At 37.1% G+C, this 27,387-nt stretch overlaps 1 protein-coding gene across 2 annotated transcripts in view; it reads right to left on the reverse strand.

The window, feature by feature from the left end:
• Positions 1-27,387, reverse strand: part of SPOCK3 (SPARC (osteonectin), cwcv and kazal like domains proteoglycan 3) — a 213,659-nt gene that overhangs the window by 37,750 nt on the left and 148,522 nt on the right. The gene's annotated exons all lie outside the window — the stretch shown is intronic.

A 27,387-nucleotide genomic window follows, 5' to 3' on the forward strand; every position in this document is an offset into this window, starting at 1 on the left:
CTCCAAATGGCTCAGTTCATTCTTCTGATACCTATACCTCCAATGACATCTATGAAATGCATGGTGTTCCTTGGGAATACTATAGCAGCCGAACAAGAACCATGGTCTGTAATACAATTTGAGCCTGTCAGAGAGGAAAATCAGGCTTCAATGAAAAAATCTGCAAAAGAAAGAAAAAATAAGGAAAGAACTATAAAACTGCAAGTGAATGTACTCCATTAACCTCCTCTGCAGGGGGACAAGCTTACTAGACCAGGAGAGAGAATAAAATTCCGACTGCAGCAAATGAAGTGAAACAGTAACATCCCATAATTCAGTGGTTGCATGTGTAAGGGTGGCTGCTTACCATCAGACCAAACTCTATCGAATGTCTTATGTCTTGTCTCCAAGAGGTGCTATTCACAGGTGCTGTGGAGAGCAATATTTTCATGGTAAGTCTTCTCCTACTGCTTGTCCATGGCTCAGAGATGTCTTGTGTTCACAGAATTGAAATGGGTAAGTAATGCAGAACCTGATCCTTTCTGACTATCTGCAGATTTCATGTTTCAAGGAAAGAGAGACTTTATTTTCTATGAAAGGACAAGGCAATAAAATCTGCTTGATCAAGATCCTCCTGAAATCTATTCATTATCTATTTGTTAGCCCATAAGAGTAAACTTAAAAGTACAAGTGGCAAACCATATTAAGAAATTGCTCTGTAGCAAATACAAAAAGAACAGGGATAGAATTCTGTATTACTACTTATAAGACTACAGTTGCTTGAGCAGGTGGTGTCTCCAGTCATTTTCTTTTTCTAAAATGGATATGGCCTATAAATACTGGAATGAACTTCTCAAAATTTAGCCCCTGAAAAGACCTGGTCTGCGTGGGTTATGGAAGAATGTGACAGAGGTGTGTCAGAACAAAGATTCATCTAGCCCAGTACTCAATTACCAAGAATGGGAAAAAAACTGATGCATAGTGAAACAGAATCACAGAATCATCTAGGTTGGAAAAGAGCTTGAAGATCATCCAGTCCAACCATAAACCTCACACGGACACTTCCCATCTACACCATATCCCTCAGCGCTATGTCCACCCAACTCTTAAACACCTCCAGGGATGGGGATTCCACCACCTCCCTGGGCAGCCCATTCCAACCCTAACAATCTGTTCTGTAAAGAAATGCTTCCTAATATCCAGTCTAAACCTTCCCTGGTGCAACTTGAGGCCATTCCCTCTTGTCCTACCGCTTGTTACTGGGTTAAAGAGACTCATCCCCAGCTCTCTGCACCCTCCTTTCAGGGAGCTGTAGAGGGCGATGAGGTCTCCCCTCAGCCTCCTCTTCTCCAGACTAAACACCCCCAGTTCCCTCAGCCGCTCCTCGTACGACCTGTGCTCCAGACCCTGCACCAGCTTCATTGCCCTTCTCTGGACACGCTCGAGTCATTCAATGTCCTTTTTGTAGTGAGGGGCCCAAAACTGAACACAGGAATCGAGGGGCGGCCTCACCAGTGCCGAGTACAGGGCTCAGATCCCTTCCCTGTCCCTGCTGGCCACGCTATTGCTGACACAAGCCAGGATGCCATTGGCCTTCTTGGCCACCTGGGCACACTGCTGGCTCCTGTTCAGCCGGCTGTCAATCAACACCCCCAGGTCCCTCTCTGACTGGCAGCTCTCCAGCCACTCCTCCCCAAGCCTGTAGCACTGCTGGGGGTTGTTGTGGCCCAAGGGCAGCCCCTGGCATTTGGCCTTATTGAAACTCCTCCAGTTGGGCTCAGCCCATGGCTCCAGCCTGTCCAGGTCTCTCTGCAGAGCCTCCCTACCCTCGAGCAGATCAACACTCCCACCCAACTTGGGGTCATCTGCAAACTGACTGAGGGTGCACTCGATCCCCTCGTCTAGATCATCAATAAAGATGTTAAACAGGAGTGGCCCCAAAACCGAGCCCTGGGGGACACCACTCGTGACCAGTCGCCAACTGGATTTAACTCCGTTCACCACAACTCTCTGGGCCCGGCCATCCAGCCAGTTTTTTACCCAGCAAAGCGTGTGCCCATCCAAGCCTTGAGCAGCCAGTTTCACCAGGCGAATGCTGTGGGAAATGGTGTCAAAGGCCTTACTAAAGTCAAGGTAAACAGCATCCACAGCCTTTCCCTCATCCAATAAACAAGTCACCCTGTCATACATCAGGTTTGTCAGGCAGGACCTACCTTTCATAAACCCATGCTGACTGGGCCTGATCATCTGGTTGTCCCTCACATGTGGTGTGATGGTACTCAGGATGAGCTGCTCCGTCAGCTTCCTGGGCACCAAGGTCAAGCTGACAGGCCTGTGATTTCCCAGAGCATCCTTTCAACCCTTCACATATATGGTCATCACATTGGCCAACTTCCAATCTGTTGAGACTTCCCCAGTCAGCCAGGACTGCTGGTAAATGGTGGAAAGTGGCTTGGCGAGCACCCCAGCCAGCTCCTTCAGCACCCTCGGGTGTATCCCATCTGGTCCCATAGACTTTCGTGTGTCTGTGTGATGCAGCAGGTCACTGACTCTCTCCTCCTGGATTGGTGGGGGGTCATTCTCCCAGTCTCTGTCTTCTGGCTGAGGAGGCTGGGTTCCCTCAGTACAACTGGTCTTCTTATTAAAGACTGAGGCAAACAAGGCATTAAGCACATCAGCCTTTTTTTTTCTCATCACTTGTTACCATGTTTCCTCCTGCATCTAGCAGAGGATGGAGGCTCTCCCTGGTCTTTCTTTTGCTGTTGTGTCCTGGTTTTGACTAGGATGGAGTTAATTTTCATCAGAATATTTCATACCACGTGATGTCATGCCCAGGTGGGTGGGTCACTCTCTCCCACTCAGCTTTTTGCTGGGGGTTCCCATCACACTGTCTGCTCGTCAGGTGGTATTCGTTGCTGGGGGGGCAGTCGCTGTGTTGGGCAAGCCACTGTTGCATCTTACCCATTTTCTTTTTGAACTCACTATTGTTACTCTTGTTCTCTTGTTATATTTAGTAAATTATTTCTTTTTACTTAATCCACAAATTCTCTTCTTGTGTCCCACCCCTATCTTACCAGAGAGGGGAGGGGAAGGTGAACAGCCAGACACGTGGGGTCTGGCTGCCGCCCAAGTTCAAACCTCCACATGTTGACATATTATAGAAACATTTCTTCTTGTCCTTGATTGCTGAAATCAGATTAATTTCTAGCTGGGCTTTAGACCTCCTGATTTCCACCCTGCATAGCCTCACAGCATCTTTGTAATCATTGTGAGACATAACAATAGAAAAGTACACACCCGGTCTCCAATCACTTGTGTACAAGGGAATTCTAAAGCCAGATAGGAATCTACAGTTAGTAAAACTAATCTGTTTTCCCTCTTGGTGGCCTGTAATGTAATGTAGTAAAAAAAATCCACAAATTTTTAAATAAAATTTCAGGTCATGCTTTCAGATATAAAACTAGTATCAAAAGAGTACAAGTACACTGAATACAAAATACAATGCTAGTTTACCACTAACCAGCTGTTCTTAAATCCCCAAAACATTTCTAAGTCTTCACTTAGACACCCAACTTTTTGACTGATTCTTTCAGCTCTGAGAGATATTAATGTTATCTGTATAGCCATCAACTTATCTAGTGCAAACCACAGGTAAGAAATTATCATTCTCAGGGGACCTAGGTCCAAAGAAAAACATCAAGCCATCTTCATATGTTCGCAATCTTCATTTAAGATGGATGTGTTACAGAGAATCTTTAATACACAGAGTAAACTCAGGTGCTCTGTGACATTAAACAACTCCAGATCCAAAATAGCACCATGAGAGATCGGTCTCAGTATCATGATGTATTTTAGGAAATGCTTCTTTTAAAGCTGCAGTCTATCTGCATGGCTATTTTGGATGTACAAAAGTTTTTGAAATGACCTGCTTAGAGCAGGCACAAATCAGCACTGTTTGTACACAGAACACAACAAAGCTAATACTGCTAACAAAGACCACTATATGCTTAAGCAAATTTCTTATGATATTAGGGTATGTTGAGAATCCTGATGTATTTTCTGACATTTAGAGAAATTATCATCATATTGAAATTAGCAGTAAAATTCTTGCTGATTTCAGTACATCCAGATTTTCACCCCCATTTTGGAGCTGTCTAGACCAACTGCTTGGTCCTTTGAAGAGGAACGGAATGATAACACTCATCAGCAGATATCTTCGTGGCTGTTTAAACAGTTTTGTTGACATTTTTTGCAATGAAAAATGACATTTCCTATGTTAAAATTTATTGAAAGGAAAAAATATAAACTTTTTGCTTAAATATTACTTTTTTTTAAAAAAAAAAACCAACTATACAATAAAATTTACTGCATTGCAGACAAAATCTATACAGTAATAATGTACATTGCTTTTCCATATGGTGATTAAGGACCTTGCAAGACCAAAAGAGCATGGATAGTTAGAGCTGCCAGGCCATAATCTATTCAGTTATAATTTTGCTTGTTAATCATAAAGCATGAAAGGTATTTGAACTAACTGGATGTGCCGATTATTAGCACCACTGCCTACAGCTGAAAAGAACTGTCAGATACCATCAACTTGAACCTCTTCACCACTGCATCTGAGACTTCAAAACAACTACTACCCCTAATAATGGCATGACTGTTCTGTACTGTTTGCAAAATTAATTAAATTGTTTAAACTGTCAATGACATCGGTACTTGGTCAGAAAGAGTATGAAAATAATGCATCAGTAGCTGAGGCTTTAAAAGTAGAAAACAAAACAAGTATTTAATTATTTTAAGAAATAATCAATTATCTACTGATAATGGTTTTGAAGATATCCTAGTAAGAAATATTTATAGTGTGGAATTATGTCAATTTTTCACAGAGACACTTCTGTTCCCTGCCAGAAGATTTTAAACATAATTTTGTAGTTATTATTCAGATAGCACTATATATTATATTACTGAACTTCAATTTCATGCATGTTTCTTTTCTACCCTTTGCGGGCTATGCTTTGAAAAGTATTTTGTATTTCTGAACACACATCATTAACTGCAGAGAAATGTACAGAGATGTATCACAGTGATATCTGAATTTTGGTGGTCACACAAAAGTAGTAAAAATTATACTCTTGAGTCTTCCTTCAACAATGATCACCATTAAGATTAACATGGCACTATAGCGTCCTGAGAAACTATTACATTCTATCGGGCCAGCTGGATTACTAGGCTATTCAGGTAGTTTTTAAAAATACACACACTGACAGTCACACGTGAACCAAGTGCAGTATCACTGTGCTGAGCTCACAATGACGTTGCTTTCCTGTCTTCATGGCTCATTGCCTCGGTTTCAAGGTGCTGATACTGCACCTCAGCGACTTGCAGACTACAGCAGATTCCTGTTTAGCAAGGTGAAGCTAAGGCACAGCAAACATGTGCAGACAGAGATTAGGATTCAACAGCAGGTAACACCACCAAGAAAATTTACTTGCAGAGTAGCAGGTCCAAATTTAAGAGTTTCTTCATAGCTCTTACTTCATTAAACAAACATAAATCCTGGTTCCGGTTAGTGGGAGTTTTGTCACTGATTTCAGTAAGGCCAGTCTTCCCTTCAATGAATATGAAAAGCTCATTACTCTATGGCACTAAGCCCACCCTTCCTCCTGGTTTGACACTTGTATTTGAAGGCTATAGTGTGCTAGTGCTTTAATACCTGAGTGGACTTTATTCAGTTGTTGCTGTTTGCATGTATTACCAATAGACATCGTCAATATATGTTCCTACTTTAAGAGACAAGATGGCTATTATTTCTTAATATGCAATCTACTTATATTGAGAAATGCTGGTTTAGTCTCATTTTATATTGAACTCCTGTTTTAGCAAGAAAAAAAATTTCTATGGCTGATCATCGACTAATAAACAGTTGGTAACTATAAGGAAGAACAAATATAATCCTGTATATATATACACACAGTATATGTACACATAACCTACTGTACACAACACAGAGTACCTTTTTTATAATTTAAAGTCAATCCTGGAAGTCTAATTTATGGCTTTATTGTTTTAAAGTAGGGCTGGATGTAGTAAGTACTTTGAAAATGTCATTAAGTATAGAGAATAATTTTATTTAAAATACTACTATGCAGTAATTACTGAATTACAGTATTAGATCAGCAGGAAATTGCTTTAAGTAATATTTGACAACTGAAATGTGACCACTGTGGAGCTTTTTTGATTTAACTTGGTTTAACATCTGTGCAAACTTGACTTAGAAGCTTGGTTGTTTCCAAAGCTGCAAGTGTCTTAACGTTATAGGTTTTTGTGTGTTGGGTTTTTTTTTAACAGTTTCTTCTGTAACCCCTAGAATACAAATCCAAAATGGATTAAGGATTTGATTTTAATCACAGAGACAGAGAAGAGCAGGCCCTATACATGGTCCTTTGCCACAGTGCCACAGACTAGCACCTTAGCACATGTGGCAGAACAGGTTATGAGTGTTCTGGTCCTCTTCAATAGAAAACCTAATTAGTTTACATTTATTGATACTTTATGTTTAAATTTTATTAAAGTAAAGGTATCTGACTTTGTGCAGAACCAGTTGAAGAGCACAGCATTCATTCTGTTGGCTCAGCCCTGACAGCAGCAGCAATCAGCAAACCCATTCAAAGCATCACCACCAATTCTGCAGTGATTATAGGACTTTGGTGTATGCAAAAAGGTTACAGCGACTTTTAAGTTTTTTGCCACCGTTGACTAAAGACTTGTTAAAAAAATCAAAGACAGCTGAAAGTGTTGTCTACTGATAATTACACATGAGTAAGTGAAAAATGAGAATCTAAGAAGATTAAATAAATCTGTTGCAGGACATGATGTAGCAGTAGCAGTAGGACATAATGTAGCAGTACAACTTTAACTAGTAATTGCTGAAATTAGCCAATAACTTGATCTGCAGAAAGATTTATTTTTAAAAAAATTACATTGAAGCCTACCATTTCCAGGTTGATACAAGAAGTTACAATCAGAACAGATAGTCCACCAAACCCAAAGGCATTTCTTTTGCAATCTAAAAGGGTATCTATTGTAAGATCATTTTTTGAACCTCAGAACATAAAAATAGAACAGAAAACTCATTAAAGCCTTAAACTTTAGAAGAAACTTGTTTCCCTGTACAGGCTGAGAAGGAAAAAAAGAAGTATTTAAAACCCATAGAACAGAATTTGGTTTTATTATCTTCCAGATACTATAAAGTACATTTGTGAATTTTGCTGTTGATGCCTCAAGACATGTGATATTGTATTATAGGCAAATCTATTACGCAAGGAAGTGGACAGATTTATAAATAGAATCATAACTCAGATTAAAATAATGCCTACTGACTTAGAATAGAATAGACTATTTCAGATCAAAGGGAGCTACAATGATCATCGGGTCCAACTGCCTCCTGATCAATTTGGGGTTGAAGTTAAAGGATGGTACTAAGAGCACTGTCCAAATGTCTGTTAAACACTGGCAGGCTTGGGGCATTGACCACCTCTCTAGGAAGCCTGTTCCAGTGTTTGACCACCCTCTTGGTAAAGAAATGCTTCCTAATGCCCAATCTAAACTTCCCCTGGAGCTGCTTTGAACCATTCCCACACATCCTACCACTGGAGGGAGAAGAGCTCAGCACCTCCATCTGCATTTCCCCTCCTCAGGAAGCTGTAGAGAGCAGTGAGGTTGCCCCTCAGCCTCCTTTGCTCCAACCTAGAGTCCTTAGCAGCTCCTCACAGGACATACCTCCAGCCCTTTCACCAGCTTTGCTGCCCTCCTCTGGATGCATTCAAGGACCTGAACATCCTTCTTGAATCGTGGGGCCCAGAACTGCACACAGTACTCAAGGTGAGGCCGCACCAAGGCTGAATACAGCGGGACAATCACCTCCTCTGCCCGGCTGGTTGTGCTGTGTCTGATGCAGCCCAGGATGCGGTTTGCCCTCTGGGCTGCCAGGGCACACTGCTGACTGATACTGAGCCTGCTGTCAGCCAGCACCCCCAGAGCCCTTCCTGCAGGGCTGCTCGCCAGCCATTTATACCTGCGCCCAGCATTACTTAGCAATACTGTTTCTTTCAACATGAGTCAGCATGAGGGAGCCATGTGTAAGTAACAGCACTGTATAATGCCCGGTCCATTAAACTAAAAAATGCTCCTCCTACCACTATGACGTTGCTGTATAAAATATCTGACATAAGTGAATAACTTACCAGAATTAAATAAATAAATAAATACTGAATATCTAGTCACTGCTTTAAGCCCACATATGTCAGAGAGTTAGGTATCTTCGTAGAAATTAAACAAGGAAACAGAAACCATGACATTTTCAAAAGACACTGACATCTATCATCTGTGAAGAAGATGTAGGCAACAGCTCCGATTATTTAGTCACTCAACGGTGATGAAAATCAGGAAAAATTTGCTGAGAATACAGGCAGTGATAATGACCCATGGGGGAGAAATTCACACAAATTCTCCAAGAACTCTCTGAAAGGTGATCAACCAGGTACATTAGGTATCTATATTTTATTTATTTCTCATTTACCACACACACACAAAAATAGGTAAGTTCTTCAGCGGAAGTTAGGAACATAAATATATGATTGAATCTAGATAACAGAAAACCAGGGAGTTCCTCTCTTCTCTTTCTTCCACACAAGGCAGCCAAGCACCTGCCTGGTGGGCACAAAACTGTGCTCCTGAGCCAAAGGCATAATTAGAGAACTGTCATCATCTTGCTATTCACATTTTCTTTTTTTACCTTTCCTCCTTCCAAGCTGTTTCTTTCTTTAGTCACTCACATTGTGAAGTGTCAAAAGCTAATAAGAGACACTTTTTTTTTTATTATTTTCTTGCACAAAATGTAATACAGGTGTCCCATTTAATCACTTTGGTCTTGAAAAGTTTTCTGTGACATGAAATACTTGTCACTCTGCACGCATTTCTGTATCAAAAAAGCTTTTACAATTATCATAATGTTACTGAGTAAATTTTGTTCTGGAGCAAAATAATATGCATTCTTTTTTTAAAAAAAATGTAATACTTTTTTTACAGAATGTTAAGATGCTGAGCATTTTAATCTAAGTTAATTGATTGACATTTATGCAATTGCTACAAAGAAAACAAATGTAGGTATGCATAATTTTTGAGTCATGTGTAACCATTTTCCCTTATAGCAATGAAAGAAGAAAGAAAATAAGTCGCTAGGAAAATGGCCATTTCTGTATGATCTGATATTTCATGCATTAAGCATACTCAACATTTTAAAAAAATATCGTTTAACACTGAGAGTTTGATAGCAAAAAATAATAATATATAATAATCACTATTACAAAAACTAAAGACTCTTTACTTTGGATTCTCTTTTGTCTTAGAGTATTAATGTATATGTTACTTCCTTGAAAATCTTACACTCGGTATTTTCTGTCATACTACGAAGATCACAATAGGCAGATGCACTTTGCTTTCATAGTTACTCTGGCTTCCACTGCAAAAAAAACTTTTCATCATTCAGAATAATGTTGATGAGCAGTTATAATGTTTGGTAAGATTCTTTTATTCACTTTTTATTTTAACAGAATGACTCATGTCTACCTCCATGTGATACACTAGAACAAAGTGCTCAACTATATAGGACAAGGGTTACCATATTTCAGCTTTTTAGAATTCTGCTCTTTATCTACCCCAAAACTCTGGGAATAAAAAAGGAATTTCAGACCACATCAGAATAACAGCAGTAGCTCTGACCAGGCGATTTAATGTTCAGCTGTCCCAGAAGAGTGTACAAATCAAATCTTAAGTCATTAAGCTGTAAGCATCTGGGATACACCAAACTACTACATATGAAGTACAACTAACTGCATATATACACCAAGTATATGCTTAGTGCTTAAAAAAATGCATGTCAATGCCATCAACCTCTTTGCAAATGCCTTCTTAATAGATATATCCATTTCTATTTCTGTCACGGAAGTTCTAAATGGTGAAAGGGGCATTCTTCCAGTCTGAAGCAACCTTGCTTAGAGGTTGATCTTAAGTAACAAGGAATAGCAGATTCAGCAATCATCCAATGACCTCTGCAGTAATGAAATTCAGTATAACTTTATCCTTATGCCATGTATAGTCAACATTCTTATTTATATATATATATATATATATACGGCTAAGAATTTAAAAGTTACTTCCAAGGCTCCTTGTGTCCTTTGTCCAAATATCAAGAATAAATAATTACTCTATTAAAAGGCTTATGTCAGATTAAATTGAATGTTACATCACTGTGGCTAAACGGAAAGCAAAGGCTTGTTTTGCAGGTTTGATCATTTACAAACACTTTTTATGAGCTCATGTTCCAGAAAATACATTGTTTCTAGACTACTACTAATGACTGTACTTTTCAATATATCTTGTACCCTCCAAAGTAAATCGCAGTGCTCAGTTCCATGGAATAATGTCAATGTTCTTCTAACTACCAGAAAAGACCTCCTTGTGTTTGGCATATAAAGCTAACATTTATTTATTTTATATATATATATGTATGAAGCATTATAGACTTGCATTCTGTATGCATGTAACCAAACAATACACTTGTTTTCCAAGACATTATTCATAATCAGGAACTCTGACATAAGTTAACATATAAATCTAGAAGCACTGTAAATTTTATCAAGCTTTCTAGGAAATGTATGGATTTACACCATAATTTTAAAATGACAAAGAATTTTTTGTGATAAATATAATTTTATCTATAAATGACATTTTCACAATTACATTTCATATTTTATGCTAAGCTACACATTTTTCAATTTGTTTATTAACGTGAGATCAGATTGTATTTCTTTTTCTAGGTTTTGGCTGACGGAGAAGTATATATACACGTTTGCACATATATACACAGCAGCACAGTGAGCTAAGTTTAGTATTCATCAAATATAGATATATATCATAGTTCTCACACCATTTTTTTAAAGCTTTTTCTCTTTCACAGGTCATCACAGCTAACCAAAATTTTCTCACTAATCATCACTAATATGACAAAAACAGTCACAAGATTCTATTATGATAGTGAGACAACTTTGGCTAGCTAATAATAATGTGCATTTCCTGGTTTACTTTTTGTGGATCAATACTATCTACCATATGAAAAAATCCTGAGAACATTGGGACTGTTTACCCTGGAAAAGAAAAGTCAAGGGGATCTTATCAATGTATATAAACACCTAAAGGGCGGATCTAACAAAAATGGAGCCAGGCTCCTTGCAGTGGTGCCCAGTGACAGGACAAGAAGCAATGGGCACAAAGTGAAAACACAGGAGGTTCCCCCTGAACATCAGGAAACAGTCTTTTGCTGTGAGAACAAGCAAGCACTGGCACAGGTTGCCCACAAAGGTTTGTAGAGGCTCCCCTCTTAGAGATATTAAAAAGCTATCTGGACATGTTCCTGGGCAACCTGCTCTAGGTGGCTCTGTTTGAGCAGGGGTTTGGACCAGATGACCTGCATAGGTCCCTTACAACCTCAACCAGTCTTGTGATTCTGTAATATTGGTGTGTAGACTGATGAAAATATGGTAGCAAAAGCATTTCCTGATAATTTCAAACACCTCATCAAAGATCAAGTCAAGTGATGGTGTAGTTTAATTCCTCATTTACAGGATCTTTGTTCAGATTCTCTGTGTTGGTTGCACAAGTCATTTTTGGAAAAAAGGGTGTTCATACGAATCCTTGTTCCTTTCATACTAAGCAAAGCTTTCCATCTCTTTTGTATTGTTTTGTTTTCCCCCCAGCTTGCTTCTGTACTTGCTTCTGGTTTTGAGAAATGTAGCAAATCAGAAACCTGGCCCCATGGTCACATCAAAGTCTGTTGTTACAAAACACAACTGATTCTAAACCTCTCCCAATATTTTGGAAAAATTTAGAAATAGCTTAAATTAAAAAAACAAAAAATAAAAAGGAAACAACTTTTCTTTCAATTTTTATGACATTCAGATCAGTATTACAAATCTTTATGAGAAAGACTGAAGTTACTTCAAATAATATCAACAAACTAAAATAGCAAAACAAACAATTTAAGACAACTGAGTAACTTGATGCTTATAATTCAACCTCTCTTAATCTAATTTACAACAATTAATACCTTACACTTCTCACTTGCAGAGTCAGGTGTTACACAGTATGTGCAAAAATAGTAGAAAGTGGCCCACAAAATGGAAAAGGACAAGGAAAGTAGTAATGTATAGTTTGTCAACTTAAGAAAATTAGGATGTTCTCAGGAAAGGGGATTTACTAAAAGGAAGATGCATATTTTTCCTTTACTATATTTACTAAGTACTGACCACTAAACTTCTGCCAATATTGAGGACAAGAAATCAGTCCCATAGCATCACTCAGGTCAATGAACTTCTAAGAACCCCCGTGGTATATATTAAGAACATCCTGATAGTCTGGTTGAATAGGTAAGAGTGAACCGACCAAAGAAGGTGCTGTGCTGGATCTCCTCTTTGTGAGCAGAGGACTGGTGAATGATGTGGTGTTTGGAGGCCGACTAGGGCACAGCAATCATGAAATAACAGAGTTCTCTATTCTTTGATAGACCAGGAGCGGGGGCAGCAGAACTGCAATTCTGGACTTCCAAAGGGCTGACTTTGATTTGTTTAGGCACCTGCTTGACAGAATCCCTTAGGAGACGATCCTGAAGGGTATAGGGGTCCAGGAAGGTGGGAGACTCTTTAAGAAGGAAATGTTAATGGCACAGGAGCAGGCTGTCCCCAGGCACTGCAAGAGAAGCCAGCAGCAGAGAAGACCACCCTGGCTAAACAGGGAGCTTTGGCTGCAACTCAGGGAGAAAAGGAGAGTTTACAGCCTTTGGAAGAAGGGGCTAGTCAATCACAGTGATTACAAAGATGCAGGGAAGAAATCAGGTCTAAAGCCCAGCTAGAAAATAATCTGGCTTCAGCAGTCAAGGATAATAAGAAATGTTTCTATAAGTATGTCAACAGCAAAAGAAAGACCAGGGAGAGGCTCCATCCCCTGCTAGACGCAGGAGGAAACATGGCAATCAGTGATGAGGAAAAGGCTGAGGTGCTTAATGCCTTGCTTGCCTCAGTCTTTAATAACAAGACCAGTTGTACTGAGGGAATCCAGCCTCCTCAGCCAGAAGAAAGAAACTGGGAGAACAACTTCCCCACCAGTCAAGGAGGAGAGAGTCAGTGACCTACTACATCACACAGACACACACAAGTCTATGGGATCAGAATGGATACACCTGAGGGTGCTGAAGGAGCTGGCTGGGGTGCTCACCAAGCTGCTTTCCATCATTTATCAGCAGCCCTGGCTGACCAGGGATGTCCCAATAGATTGGAAGTTAGCCAATGTGATGCCCATATATGTGAAGGGTTGAAAGGATGATCTGTGAAATTACAGGCCTGTCAGCTTGACTGCAGTGCCCGGGAAGCTGATGGAGCAGCTCATCCTGAGTACCATCACACAACACACGTGGGACAACCAGATGATCAGACCCAGTCAGCACGGGTGTATGAAAGGCAGGTCCTGCCTGACAAACCTGATGTATGACAGGGCGACTGGCTTGTTGGATGAGGGAAAGACTGTGGATGTTGTCTACCTTGACTACACTTGCCCAGGGCAGTGGTGGAGTCCCCATCCCTGGAGGTGTTTAAGAGTCTGGTTGACATAGCACTGAGGGATATGGTGTAGTTGACAGTGGTCGGTGTTAAATTAATGGTTGGACTAGATGATCTTCATCTTTTCCAAACTAGATGATTCTGTGTTTCTGAGTGATCACTGCAGCCTACATGACAAGATTCACGTTGCCCACATATAAACACTACAAAGGTGATTACTGTAACAGGTTCAGACTGCTAATCCTTACTGTCAGTGACAGCTCTCACTAAAAACTGACTATCTGGATCAACTATGAACATGTTAAATCAATACTTATATTACAAAATCTACCCTTAACCCTAGAGAATGTAATTCTAGAAATGTGCAGAAAAACACACATGTACACAATAGTCTTGTGAACAACAGAATTGGTTTCTGGCTTGCTTCTTCTAAATAGCAAACTATCGCAGATGATGGTCTCTGACAACTGCCTGCATCCTCTAGCCTTGTCACACTTTAAGCTGTTGGCTAGTTTCAGCTTTTGACTCAGAAAAAAGTATTTCTATACTATTTCTCAGTAGACTTTAGAGCTAATAGACAATTCCTGAATTCAAGGAAGACAAACAATTCCAATCTGTAGTCATTTTATTTTTAACTTGTTTTCATGATGTTATGTATTCTTTTTTCTACAAAGTCAAGTTCTGATCCAATGACCAATTAAACTAACAGAAACAAAACAGCTAACTTGGACATACTCAAACGAGCTGGTTTTGTCTCTTGGATAGATTGGTGTATGGTGTATGGTGTAACAGAATAATTAAGGTCCTAGTCTTGTTTTTCCTATTACTGCATTTGACAGGTGTTAAGCGCAAGGTCTGTTGGTGTTTCTTGAATTTGCCATGGACAAAAACATTAGCAACAAGTTGTTCCTGTTTCACATTACTGAAACTTTACTCTGTTTCATTTTTCCATTGCTTTATCTGTTTCAAAAGAAAAGAGCAGAACAAGTAATTGTATTTTCTTTGTTTTTCTGAGCTGCAGCAGTAGCATGTTCACTTTGCTAAAACTATATGCTCTTGTACTCCTGCTTCTGAAGTTAAACCTTTGGAAGGAAGGTAACTAAAAAATACAGCGTATTAGTGGCCTCTGAGGTATCTTTTAATCCTCTTAAACTGTGCATACAGCAATACTACAGAGGGTGATCAACTTCAAAAACCGACCTTAAAAGAAAACTAGACAAAACCAAATCAGATTCCTATGAGACATAGTAAACTGTGTTATATACCTGCTTACAACTTTCATCTACACCTAAATTCAGACAGGGAGACAAACCTTCTAAAAAGACCAAACAGAACAAAGCCATCTTAATTACTTAAGTTTCCCCTAGTGTTGGGTTTACAACTCTTTTTTTAAATGTTTCATGCTCTCCTGCTATGAAGAATTTATAACAGACTTCTATTATAAACAGGATAAATAACGCAAACAATTTTGACAAGAATTGTTATTCAATATATATCAATTCTGGATTTCTTCTGACTTGTCTTGAACTCTTATCAATGGTAAATACAAAATTGGGCATTTTTTTCTACAAAAACACATTTCAGTACTAGCAAATCACGATACAAAACTGTTTTTCAAAGACATTTAATTTTAGGCACTAGTTTTGTTTTAAAGTTGAATGCTTTTCATTTAGCATTCAGACTATTATAAAGGTGCCACCCTGCTAATGAGCCAAAGCTTACAATTTGATACAACTGAACAACTGCTGATGCTTGCATGCAAGGTGGCTATAGCACTTGATCTTGCAGTATCAGCAGGAACAACAGTTAAAACAGATGCCACAGTTAATTTCATGGATCTTGGTGCCTTCAGGGAAAAAGCTTTTTTTTTCCTTTTCCATGAAGACTGTAATGTTTTATTTAGAGGATTTCTGACATGTCAAGTAGCCTGCATCTGGGATATAAAATTAAGATATCAAGAAAAAAAAAAAAAAATTAATATTGTGTTTGGTGAAGCACATAAAAAGCAACATAGTAGGGTAATTATGATAATTGGAGCCACAGAGTATCTACCTAATCTAATAATTTAATTAATATATTCATAATATATTTCATAAATCTGATTCATCAAGAGTACACAAAAAAAAATATTTTTTATTTACAAATAGAAGATCTGCCTTCTTGGTAGTGAAATGAGTGGAGATATAAAAATATATCACCTGAAACAGATTTAGATCATGCTGATACTAGTGCATATTTGTTCAACTTCTCTTACCAAAACTTTGAGTAAAGCTACAGTAACCTACATGAAGACTCAAAACTAGCAGGACTTGGAGAAAACTGTAAAATGACAATTAGGCATTGTGGGTTTTTTAAGCAAGAGGAAGATGTATTTTCAAAGACAAACATTCAGAAGCATGTAAGGATTGCCCTGGAGAGGAGTCACATTGTTAAATCTCTTTTTAGCATTGCATCATGTTTTCAAATTTTCAGAAATCATCAGTCTGAAATTAGGATTATCAGATTATATGAACATGGCCTACATGTAATCATACTTTCACTATACAGATAAATGTTTTCAGTGCATCAGTGAATATGCACAAGCCACAAACTGTTCCACTAGTGCCTCAAAACATTACACCAACCAGAAGAACAATGGTTCTCAATTATGAAAGATAGTTAAAATATATATACAAAGAAAGTAAAAGTGAAACAGTATATCAATATTGTTCTTCTGTCTGCATGCTCAGGAGATGTGAGCAAGTTTTTTTAGTGAATATTTGTACTTCTATGTGTGAGAAATTATTTTATTTTAAATATTGGAAGAAAGAGGAAATTGTGTAATCAAGTAAGGACATATATCTGACATGATCAAGAGAGATTATCTTCTTGCATAATAAATTATTGGTGTGTTTGCTTAAAGTTAGCTTAAGCAGAAATTAATTTTCATAACAAGGTCAGCTTAAAAAAAAAAATGTTTAAGTTTTGCCTCAGATCCAACATGCATCTTAAAAAAAAGTAACAGAAAACAATTCGGAAAGTGACATCATATCACCAGGATAACAACTCTGTAACTAGCACATTTTATTTCTGTCAGTTACAGTGTAGAAATTATAGAAACAATAGCTGCCACAGACAGATTTTTTAAACCCTGTTTTTTAAACGACTTTGATATTTTAAAGAAAATATCAAAATTCTACCAGCTATTAAAAAAGTCACTTCAGGAAAGTGATACTGCAACTATTTAACAGGGAGCATAGATATCAGAGTTGAAGTTGTTAAGTAAACAGGAACTTAAACTACTGAAGATTCAATTACTGTTACTGTCACAAAAAGGATATGACATGTTCTTTATATACCACTGGGTTTACATGCTACTTGAAGACAACCCAGTGAAACTCACTGATCCAACACTCTTTCAGAACACTACTGAACTGTCATCAATCCATTCCTCAATTTCCTAAGGATCTCAAGTAGCTCCACTATCCAATAAGCTCTGACAGAATTACAGGACAAAATAACTCGGCAGTAAGTTATACAACTGGCACTACATTTTACCTTCCAAAAATAAGTAGAGGGGGCAAATAAATACTTTAAAATAATTACCCAATAAAGTATTTTTCTAGCAGTTATCTCCCATTGCTGAGCACTGAAACGCTTTTAAATATAACTGCATATTGATGGTGTAAAAATAGTATCAGTAAAAAATATTACCATCACATCAGTAATTGAGACACAAACATAGCAGCATCCTGTTAGCTTATTCGTACGTTGCATGAACAGAAAGATAATGCTGATCCAGATACTTAGCATATGATCTGCATCTCTTTGGTTATTTATTCTCAATGGAACTACTGTGACACACTTCTAAAGCCTTTAATGTATCATAAGATTGGCAAGGACCCTTCATTTACATAATTAAGGCAATTATAGCCATTATAATCGAATGCAACACCATTTTAATGGTCTGGACTATATTTAAGCTTCCAGCTCTATAATCCACAAAAGCTGGCTGGCAGAGAGCAAAAAAAGATAATTAACATATCCTAAAAAAAGCATGCTCTCATGACTATCTAAAATAGTTTAATAGAGTTTGTTGTGCTACACAGACTAAACTTTCCTAACAATGTGGATGTTTTGGGGACTCTAGGACTGAAATTGTTCGTGAATTGTTTAATGACCCAGGTTAGAATTAATTATTATCAAGTATAAAATTAAACAGCATTAATTATCTTCTTTCATCATAACAGCTTGTCTAACTCTTAAAATTGCAGCAGCACACACAAAATCACAGGATGATACACTGAAGGTAACGTTTTAGCCTCTAAAAACGTATTTACCATGAGATTTAGGCGGGTTTTTTTCCCCTACTAAAAAACAAGGTGAAAAGAAAAATCCACCAAGCTAATCAAAACTTTCATAATAAATCCATTTAAAGCAATCTACTATATTTTCCTGAAAAGTATATGAATACTTTGCAATAGTAAGAAAGAAATCTGAATGACTAATTACATATCTTGTATATATTCTTTGCTTAAGAAGAAACAGTGTCTAAATGGCTGTCTGAACCGTTGCACAGGAAACAAGGACTAAAAAAAGATGCATCCTAAGTCTTAAGTGTCCATCCCATGTGTGTAAACTCACTCCCATGTACTAATTTGAAATGAACCAATTAGTTTTGCTTGAGATGAAGTTTAGGATGTTCATCCTGAAATTGCTCCCTATGCACAGTATGGACAAGGACACTAAGGAATTCCAGCTGTGCTCCTGTCCTTAAACATTCACACTGGTTTTCAAAGCCACAACTGGCACAGGACATACGTGCCCTTGGTGTCCTGTGACAAAAATAGTCACACAGTGAGCAGACATGCAGCACTCACATTATTTTAGACACTTGGAAATTAAAAACTGCATTATTCAAATACTTTTAACACAAGGTCAGATCTTCCACTTAAATGCCCATTTTGTGTAATAGAAGAAACGCAATAAGCAACTTCTCAAAGTGCAGCCCACCACAGCAGGCTAGAACTGCTTTTCACAGCCTTGACACCTGAGGAATTTTCCATTTAAATGTAAATTTGGGGATGTGATATACCTGGATTTGACAAAGCTGTGTAGATTTGAGTATCCAAGGTTGCCAAAAGCAGCTATAAAAAGTGGAAGGACTTAGAAATAACAAAACAGCCCAAAGGAAAAGCAAAGATGAAGAGGTTCTGTAGACGACTGCTGTTGCAGAAATGCTTGGAACTGTGAGATGTTTCCAGCAATAGGTATGTAATATTCCAGATTTCCCTTCAGTGTTATAGCTCTTTGTAATATTGACAACATGCACTTAGCTAACAATCCTTTCTAAGGATTTCACTTAAAACGCTCTTTTTCACAGCATTCTTGAATATGTTTTGCAGTGTTATGGGGGTTATTTTGCATAAACACAGCATAAACAGTTTCTTGCACTCTAGCCTTTTTTATATAAACTATACTATTATGGAATCGACAGTCTCCCATTAATCCTTCCTTTACTTCTTCCTTCTAACAGTCAAGTTCAATAAAATTTTAATTTGTTCTGCAATTACGACTTCATCACAGAGAATTAAAAAATTATAAATCACTGTTCAAACACATTCTACCATCTTAACTTTTTTATTTTTTTAACACTATCACCTGCACTGATTCCAATTCATAGTACATTTTTTACCAGAAAGTTTCGGCCTTGCTGCTCTACTTGCATTTGTGGTATCATTTATTTTCTGCAAGACATATATTTCTATCCCTTGTTCCCAAATACTTTAATAGCCCCTATAAGAACAGAAAGCAAAAGCAAAATTTTTTTTTTAGCCAAAGATATCTATTAATAACTAAGCAAATCTAGTTATCTTTTTTGAACTATAGAGGTGTTTAAAACAAAATGAATACACTCTGCTCCATGCAAGAGAAGTTTCAAATTACAGAAGAAACTCATACAACTGAAGCAAAACTGACGAGTGGACTCACCTCTACAGCCTAACAATAGGTTACACAGATGCATCTCCATTTTACCAGGCCCTTTGTATTTCTCATGCATTTTACCGTTTAGTCTCAGCCATCTGACTAAACTGTGCATGCGGTCTTCAAATCTTCCCATCTACCAAGTTCAGGTGTGCTTTTCCACATCACACATGGACAAGACCCAGCCTATATCTATCATTTCCAATGTTTCCCTGGGTTCCAGGGGAAGGAAGCCTGGATACATGGTGTGCTCTGGCTAAGACCCAGGCTAGATACAAGGGGACCAGGGGATTTTGGGCATGCAGGTCAGAAACATCTTCTCATTCCAAGCACAATCTCTGTCACTTTGCACCACCTTAGATTGCTACTAATCACACCACATTAGATTACTACTGATTATGATGCGAGAAGTCTCTTTTTAGAAAGTCTTAACATGGAGTTTGATTAATGAAAGAAAATATTGCTGACAATTTGCTTGGCTCAGCTTCACTCAAGCAAAAAAAAAAAATATTCTGTTTAAGAATCTAAAAAAGATTCATGAAGAAAATTTATCTTATCATTGAAAGAATAAACAATAAAATTGTCTCCATTAAGTTTCTGTTATTATACAAACACAGTTATGACACACAGTTATGAATATTAAATAAATGTCTTTTACAAAGACAATAATACAGTATTTTTGTGCTAGCAAATTCCCCATCATATCACAGATATGGAAATCATTTACAGATACAAATGAATTCTTGCTAAGATTATTAGTCTGTTATCTTAGGAAAAAACCCCAACATTTATAAAATATAAAGCAATAAAATCTGATTAAACAATAGTACTTTTAAAAATAAAATAAAAAATGGTCTATAATTCACCTTACATACAACAGAAAGAAAACCTGACATTCTTAACGGATTACTCTGACAGAATTTCAAAGCATAAAAATCTACAATGCATCAATTTTCACTTTACTGTCAAAGAGCTTCTACTCATATATAAAGTATACTTACAGCTCAACATTACTGTAAACATATATAATGATTAAACAAAGTAAAAAATAGTATTCTGACTTGTATGGCTGGACAAATATAGGTCTAAGATGAACAGGTTTGAGATTTAAAATTGAATACTATGTATTACAGTATAAAAAGCAATAAAAGCAAAATGGACATTTACTGCTAAATCAATACCCTCTAAAGAACTAAAATGGATATACAATAATACATTTTAGTTTTGCAGCAGTTTAAAATCACAAAACATTTCAAAAACATTAGTAGAGTTCAGATTAGAATAAGAAAGCTGACCTATAACAATGTCTTTTCCTCTAAGGAGGAAACTGAGTCACAGTGTTAGAGCCTATTTACATTTAAATCAGTGGCATGATTCACACTGATGCCAGTAGTAAAGGCAAGAGGAGAAATACTAGCCCAGATCTGATTTTGGTGGTCAGCCCACAGTGCCATCAATCTCAAACAGTACACACCCAAAACAGATGGGACTAATTCCTCAGTTTGAGTACTTCCACTGGTAGTTGTGCACTTGTATTTCACGGTTTATCTAAAGACCATTTTGAGGAAAATCAGCAAAGTTTTCTAATGAAAATTAAGCAACTAAAAAAGCATAGAGGTTTTCATTTAATGTTGCATTCTATAAAACTGCAGTAACAATTAGATAACAAAATATTTTATTGAATCATAAATATATGGCTGAGGAAAACAGTCAACTAGAAACCTGACAATTACCTAATGCAAATTTAACTCACATGTATGAGATGTTGCTACTGTCTATACTCCCAAACAATACTGAGACCACCTGCTTCCATTTACCATTCATATTCTTCAGAGAAAGTTAACAACTGAGTGTAGTTTCTCCGTGATGAAAACCAGCATGCCACTGTTCGAACTTCTTTTTATAGGCAAGTCACTTACATATATTTTCTGTAATAAGCATGTCAGTGTAAAATTAGATTCTATAATAAGATTTTTTGGGAAATATTTTAAAACATACTGACATATTTATAAATAAACCCCAAACAGCACTATAACATAACAGTAATTTTCTTCGGTGGGTTATTTTTGTCTTATTTGAAGTTTGAAAATTAAATTTTATCCTTGACCACACAACACAAATATCTTACAGATGGGAACTTTGCTCAGTCTCATATAAATGACTTCTCCTGGCTACCCTATAACTGATCACTGATAATATCAGGCCTAATTAATATAGTACATGTTGGCTTGGATACAGATTTTATTCTATTGATGTCCTGGAGTTAATCTTGCAAAAGAGAAAAAGGGAATTACAAGCCAGTACTATCTATCCTTGAAAGGTAATAATAAAAGGTAGAGCTTAAGGACTTACCACAAATGTTACTTTTGGCCCTAAATCTCCTTATTTGTGAAGTCTGGAAACCATTCAGTGTTCTCTTTGAATGCAAACAAAACAAAAGCTCTTTTCTGGCATCTATACCTGTACTATATGAAGAGTGGCTGGTCACGTATTGAGAAGATGCCACTATGTAAATCAAATAAGAGGATTTGGGAGAGTGCTGTTTTGCTATTTGCTTAAAAAGAGTACCTATATTTGTTTTTCAAGCACTGATGCACACAGAACGAAACAGAATCCACAGTGTCTTTAATCCTACTGTTACTTATCCTCATCTCTCCATAGCAATTAACAATTCAGCAGTATTCACAATAAAATAGGATGCAGCTGAGAGAGCAGCTATGTTCTGTGATTAAAGTCTTTCAGATATGCTAACTGAAAATGCTTTCAGCATGCAATGTTGCCTTTTCACTTCCTTCTGGCAAAAGCTTAGACTCAAAGAGTATGACATTTATAGCAGCTTTCCATGTTACCTATATAGTCCTCCTCAGATGATCAGATAAAGGTTTTTTTTTTCATTAATATAAATCTGTTATTTTAGTGCAAATATCAAGTGAGCTCTTACCATGGGATTTATTAGAAATTACCTTAAAAATTGCTGAGAGCAAATTCTATTTCAATAGCTAATGAAAATGGATACTTAATACTTTACCCACAATCTTAGAGCTTTTTCCATCTAAACTGCAGGACCTTCAACCGATTCTGAGCTTTTGGGTATGACTGTATGTCCCAGCTGCATCTTATCTCTATATAAGGGCAGCATCCAAACCTTGTTTCTATGAAGAAGCTATCCAAAAACCTAATCCAGGAGGATGTATCACACATCAGCCAAATCTTTGAAATAGACTGCTTGGGAGACCAGGATCCCGGCCATGTCATGGCACACATTTATCACAGTGTTAGCATAGCTTGACAGGGACATCAAACATAGGCACTCTGTCAAGCGTTTTGGATTAAAGGATAATTAAGCTATCCCAATGTATGTATCCTAGAGTAGAGCAAATTCAAGCCAACTGACAATGGAAGCTCTTCTTAGATACCTCTGAAAGGTTTAGAGTTGTCAGCTGTACACTCATCTGCCGCTGTGGCATTCAAAACATGTTTAGTGAGGATCTTCCTGTAAATGCAGAAATGACATGTATGTCTTCATTGAGCATATTGCTTCAGACTGACATACCCAGTTGGATTTTGTCATCTGCATTGCCAAATGTCTCATATTAGGGTGCTATGACAATGAAAAGAGTCATATCCCAGGTATTTAGTCCAGGCAAGAAAAAAACCCAACCAAACCAGACCAGCAACACCATCTTGTGTCTTGAAGGTTTTAGTTGTTATTAATATCTTACAGAATTTTAAAAAATTATTATTTAGTTGATAAGCCTCTATATAACCTATATAACAAGTAAATGAGAAACAGAAGAAAATGTCTGCAATGATGCAATGAGTGCAGTATCACTTAAGGCAGAGCGAATAAACACTTCATCTCATTTTCTGAATGGATGTGAAACAATTATTTCAGAGACTGATACATTCCTTCCTCTGCATCATTCCGCAGCTTTTGAGAAATGTTAAATGCTACAGCTGATCACAGAGTAAGCTGTTGTCTGGGACCTCCCAGACATTTTCTGGAAGGTGAGGTATAAAACTCCTCAGTCCACCAATCTCTGCAGTCCTACACTGCTTCCTCAACCAGTTTCTAATATTAGCCAGAACTGCTTTTTCAGTCAGTTAGAAAATGTAAAATATTACACTGTAAAAAAACCCCTATATTTAAGCCTCATATATATTAAATTATATGTAAGAAGTAAACACAGTTAAAATTTTATGTTCTTATTTCTAAGATAGAGATTCCACAGACTGACTTATTTATGTAGAAAAGCCAGACAACTTGGGTCTTGACCTATACCATGAGAGGTCATTAAGGAACAGTACAAAATGGCTTTCACTTGTCCATCTTTCTTTTCTTGTAACATTAAACTAATATTTTTAGGTTACTAAAAACTCTGAGGATTTTCCATTATACATCTAGAGGGTTTTGTTAAAAACATATTGCTAAGCATATCTTGATATTCATTAAAGGTTTTCATTACAACTTTTGAATTACATCACATATAATGCAAGGAATGAAGCAACATCTGGTATCTCTGGAGTGAGGACCGTTTCAATATAACCTCAAAAAATACAAAATGTAAGAAGTTTCAAGTCATGTTCAGTAAATGGATTGCAAACACTTACTTAAGAATATGAGTACACTGCTATAGATAGATACGTTCAAAATAGCAAAAGCAACACCAAATAAACCAAAAGCAAGTCAATGCTTCTGGGATCATGACAAAGTATCACTGAGTTTGTTAGGCAATTGCAATGGTCATTAATGATGTTCCTTAACATCAAAAGAAGCTCATATACCTATGTGTTTTGAATATATTAACCTGCAAAATAAACATTACTGTGAAGCAGAAAGTTCAGCTGTGACTATAGTTCATTCAACTTTTTGTTCTTGCTGTTTTTCTACCCATTATTAACTATTAATGAAATATGAAATATAAATAAAATATTATAAAATGAAATATTATAAAAATATTTTTAATATAAAATATTATAAAATGAAATGTTTTTATCTAACAGGATAGCAAAATTCTTATATCAAAGCTTTGAAATCAGTTAAGAATTTGAAAGAACTCTCCTTCAACCTCACTCTCAATCAGATTTTAAAACTCAAATTTTTATTTTCTTTGAGGAATGTTGGCAATATATATTTATGTTACACTAATTTGTCCATTTGAGTATTCATTCATAGCTTTCAAATCAATTCAGTACAAATCAAACATGAATCAGTACTGGACTAGAAAACTGGAAATTAAACTGAAATAAAATTTAGTTACTTAAATATTGACTGAGAAAAGATGCAGCTGAAAAAAGAGTAAGTTAAAAGTAGCGAAAAGTGCCAAATGACAGAAGAGCACTCAATAGAACTATTTTTATTCTAAAAAGCACACTTTTCTAAGGAAACAAATTACATTAAGTAAAATGAAAACCCTGTTAATGAGACAAGAGAACATTCTGATAGAAAAGGCTTATCTCCTACACCTCTACTTCTCTATTATTAAGTCGCTTAATTTTTCCCAAAGAATTTCTGCTGTTAGTATTTTAATCTCAAGTTGGCTGAAAGGAAACATGATTTAAATAAAGTCAATAGAGCCAACTGCCAAAAGCTTTGTAATAAATACACTTAACTGAAAGGGTAGATGTGGGTTGATGAATTGTACATTACTAAATAAATATAACAAAGCTTAAAATAAATGCACTATTGCAGTAGGTAAAAAAATAGTTTAAAATGTGAACAGTAGCAGGTAAGTCTGTATGTGTCTGTAAATGTCTAAAATTAAACTTTTGAACCCTCAAGTATAAGGCTGCTACTTGCTATCTGCAATTAGTATGGACTGGTGTAAATCTTGATAAAGCAAATTAAATAATTTAATTATAAATTTTAAATATACATATAATTTAAAAATAATTAAATTATTATCAATTAAAAGAATAATTAAAATATATAATTAAATACTAAATAAAGAGACATTGGATAGAACTAAAAATCAGGATACTGGTCATGCACTGTGCCTCTGCACATAGACTATTTAGATTGGGAAAATGGGGGCAGGGGTAGTAGGGACTGAAAGGATGGGTCCTGGAAGAAGAATGGCTTCCCAGAAAGAAGAAATGGTCCCTGAAATAAGACATTTAAGATCCTGGATGATGGAAAGATGCTGGAAGTGAGAAGAGATCCTGGAGATCAGTGAGATGCAATGGGACAAATGCTGGGGGACTCCCAGGGACCACGGCCAGTAACACCTGATACATAACTGCATGCAGCTGCACACCAGAAACCAACAGGATTTTCTGCCAGATTGTCCCAGGTCAGCAGTGACGTCCCTGCTTGGAAGGCAAGCTGAGATCTAGTGAAGGTAGCACTGCGTGGAAAGGTGAGAGAGTGTGTGTGAGATGAAAACAAGTTGAGTAAAGGCTGTCATTTCATCAGTTCTTAAAGAAATCCCAGCAATCAGATACACTACAGGTTCTTGCTTACTCTGTCTTGCCAGTGATAGTTATGCAATAGGCCAAACTTCCTTGCAGATGGTAGATTGGCAAGTTTCTATTCATTTTAGATAGCTGAGTATGAAAGCTTAGCAACTTCATACACAAAAGAGAAGCAGAAAAATTATTGATCTGGTGCTTTTTTTCTGGGAAGTTGGGGATGGGTGGGGAAATGGGTGATCTGAATTGCCAAAAGGTAAAGCAGATAAGGTGCGCAACAGTGATAAACGTTAACAAGACTTTGTACAACCTTAAAAATGAGAGCAACTTCTCCATTTACCCCATTGACTTGTCTCACTTCCTTATCCCAGTGATGCAGTTGGTAAGCCTACACTTTACACTGTGCATATTTGTTATTATCCATTAGACTGAAGAGTAAGACTAGCAAAAACATTGTCCTCTAAAACATGCAATGGACGGGCTCAGTATGTCTCAGAGAAAAAGGATCATAAACAGTATTTAGAAAAAATGGTGCCCAGACACTGTCAAGGGGACAAAAGTCTCCCCAGTCTTGTAAAATGTGCAGTGCAGAGAAGCCTTCCTAGTTTCTGGTTCCACATAGCCACTGGAAAAAAAAGACTTAAAAGAACTCAGGAAAATAAAGACCTACAGATTCCAGCTCAGTGAAATCCCTGCATTCACAACGGTGCATGTCAGCATGACCTGGATACCCCAAATCCTGGAACATACTTGAAAAGATTAGGGCGAAAATAGGATGTGAGGCAATGGCTATGCCTGAAAAGTAAGACAAAGTTTTATAAGTGCTTCCTCAGTTGTGTCTCAGTTAACAACTCTGTCAGTAGCGGAGGTGCTTTCCATTCATCCTGGTTTACCTTCCTCATTCTGCTTCTGTGCAACTCCCTAAGTCATCCCTCTCTTCCATACTGCCCATCTTCATTTATTTCTAACTTTACGTGATCCTCCCCTCTAACACTGCCTCCAAGTGCTCTTCCTGTTTTTCCTGTTTTATGGCAGTATACTGTTTTTCTTTCTCTTTTTAAAAATTACCAGACCACCTGCTATAGTTTAGATAATGCTCATTGCTTTCTCCAAAATATAAAACAAAAATATGACAAAGAGTAAGCTTTACTTTATTATGCCCTCTTTTGGTTGTTTGTTTTGTTTTCATTACGAACTTATACATCCAGTTCTAGAACACACTCTTAGCCCTTTCATTTTTGGATTGAAGGTGATAGCCCCTGCACATCAGTCAGGTTCAATGTTACTGAATGTATCAGTAAAATGAGCCAGCTCTCACAAAACCCAGGATGCCTTCACCTGCCTCATCCATTCATCAAAGAGA

This window comes from Athene noctua, chromosome 4 (assembly GCF_965140245.1).
Source record: "Athene noctua chromosome 4, bAthNoc1.hap1.1, whole genome shotgun sequence".
Lineage (NCBI taxonomy): Eukaryota > Metazoa > Chordata > Aves > Strigiformes > Strigidae > Athene > Athene noctua.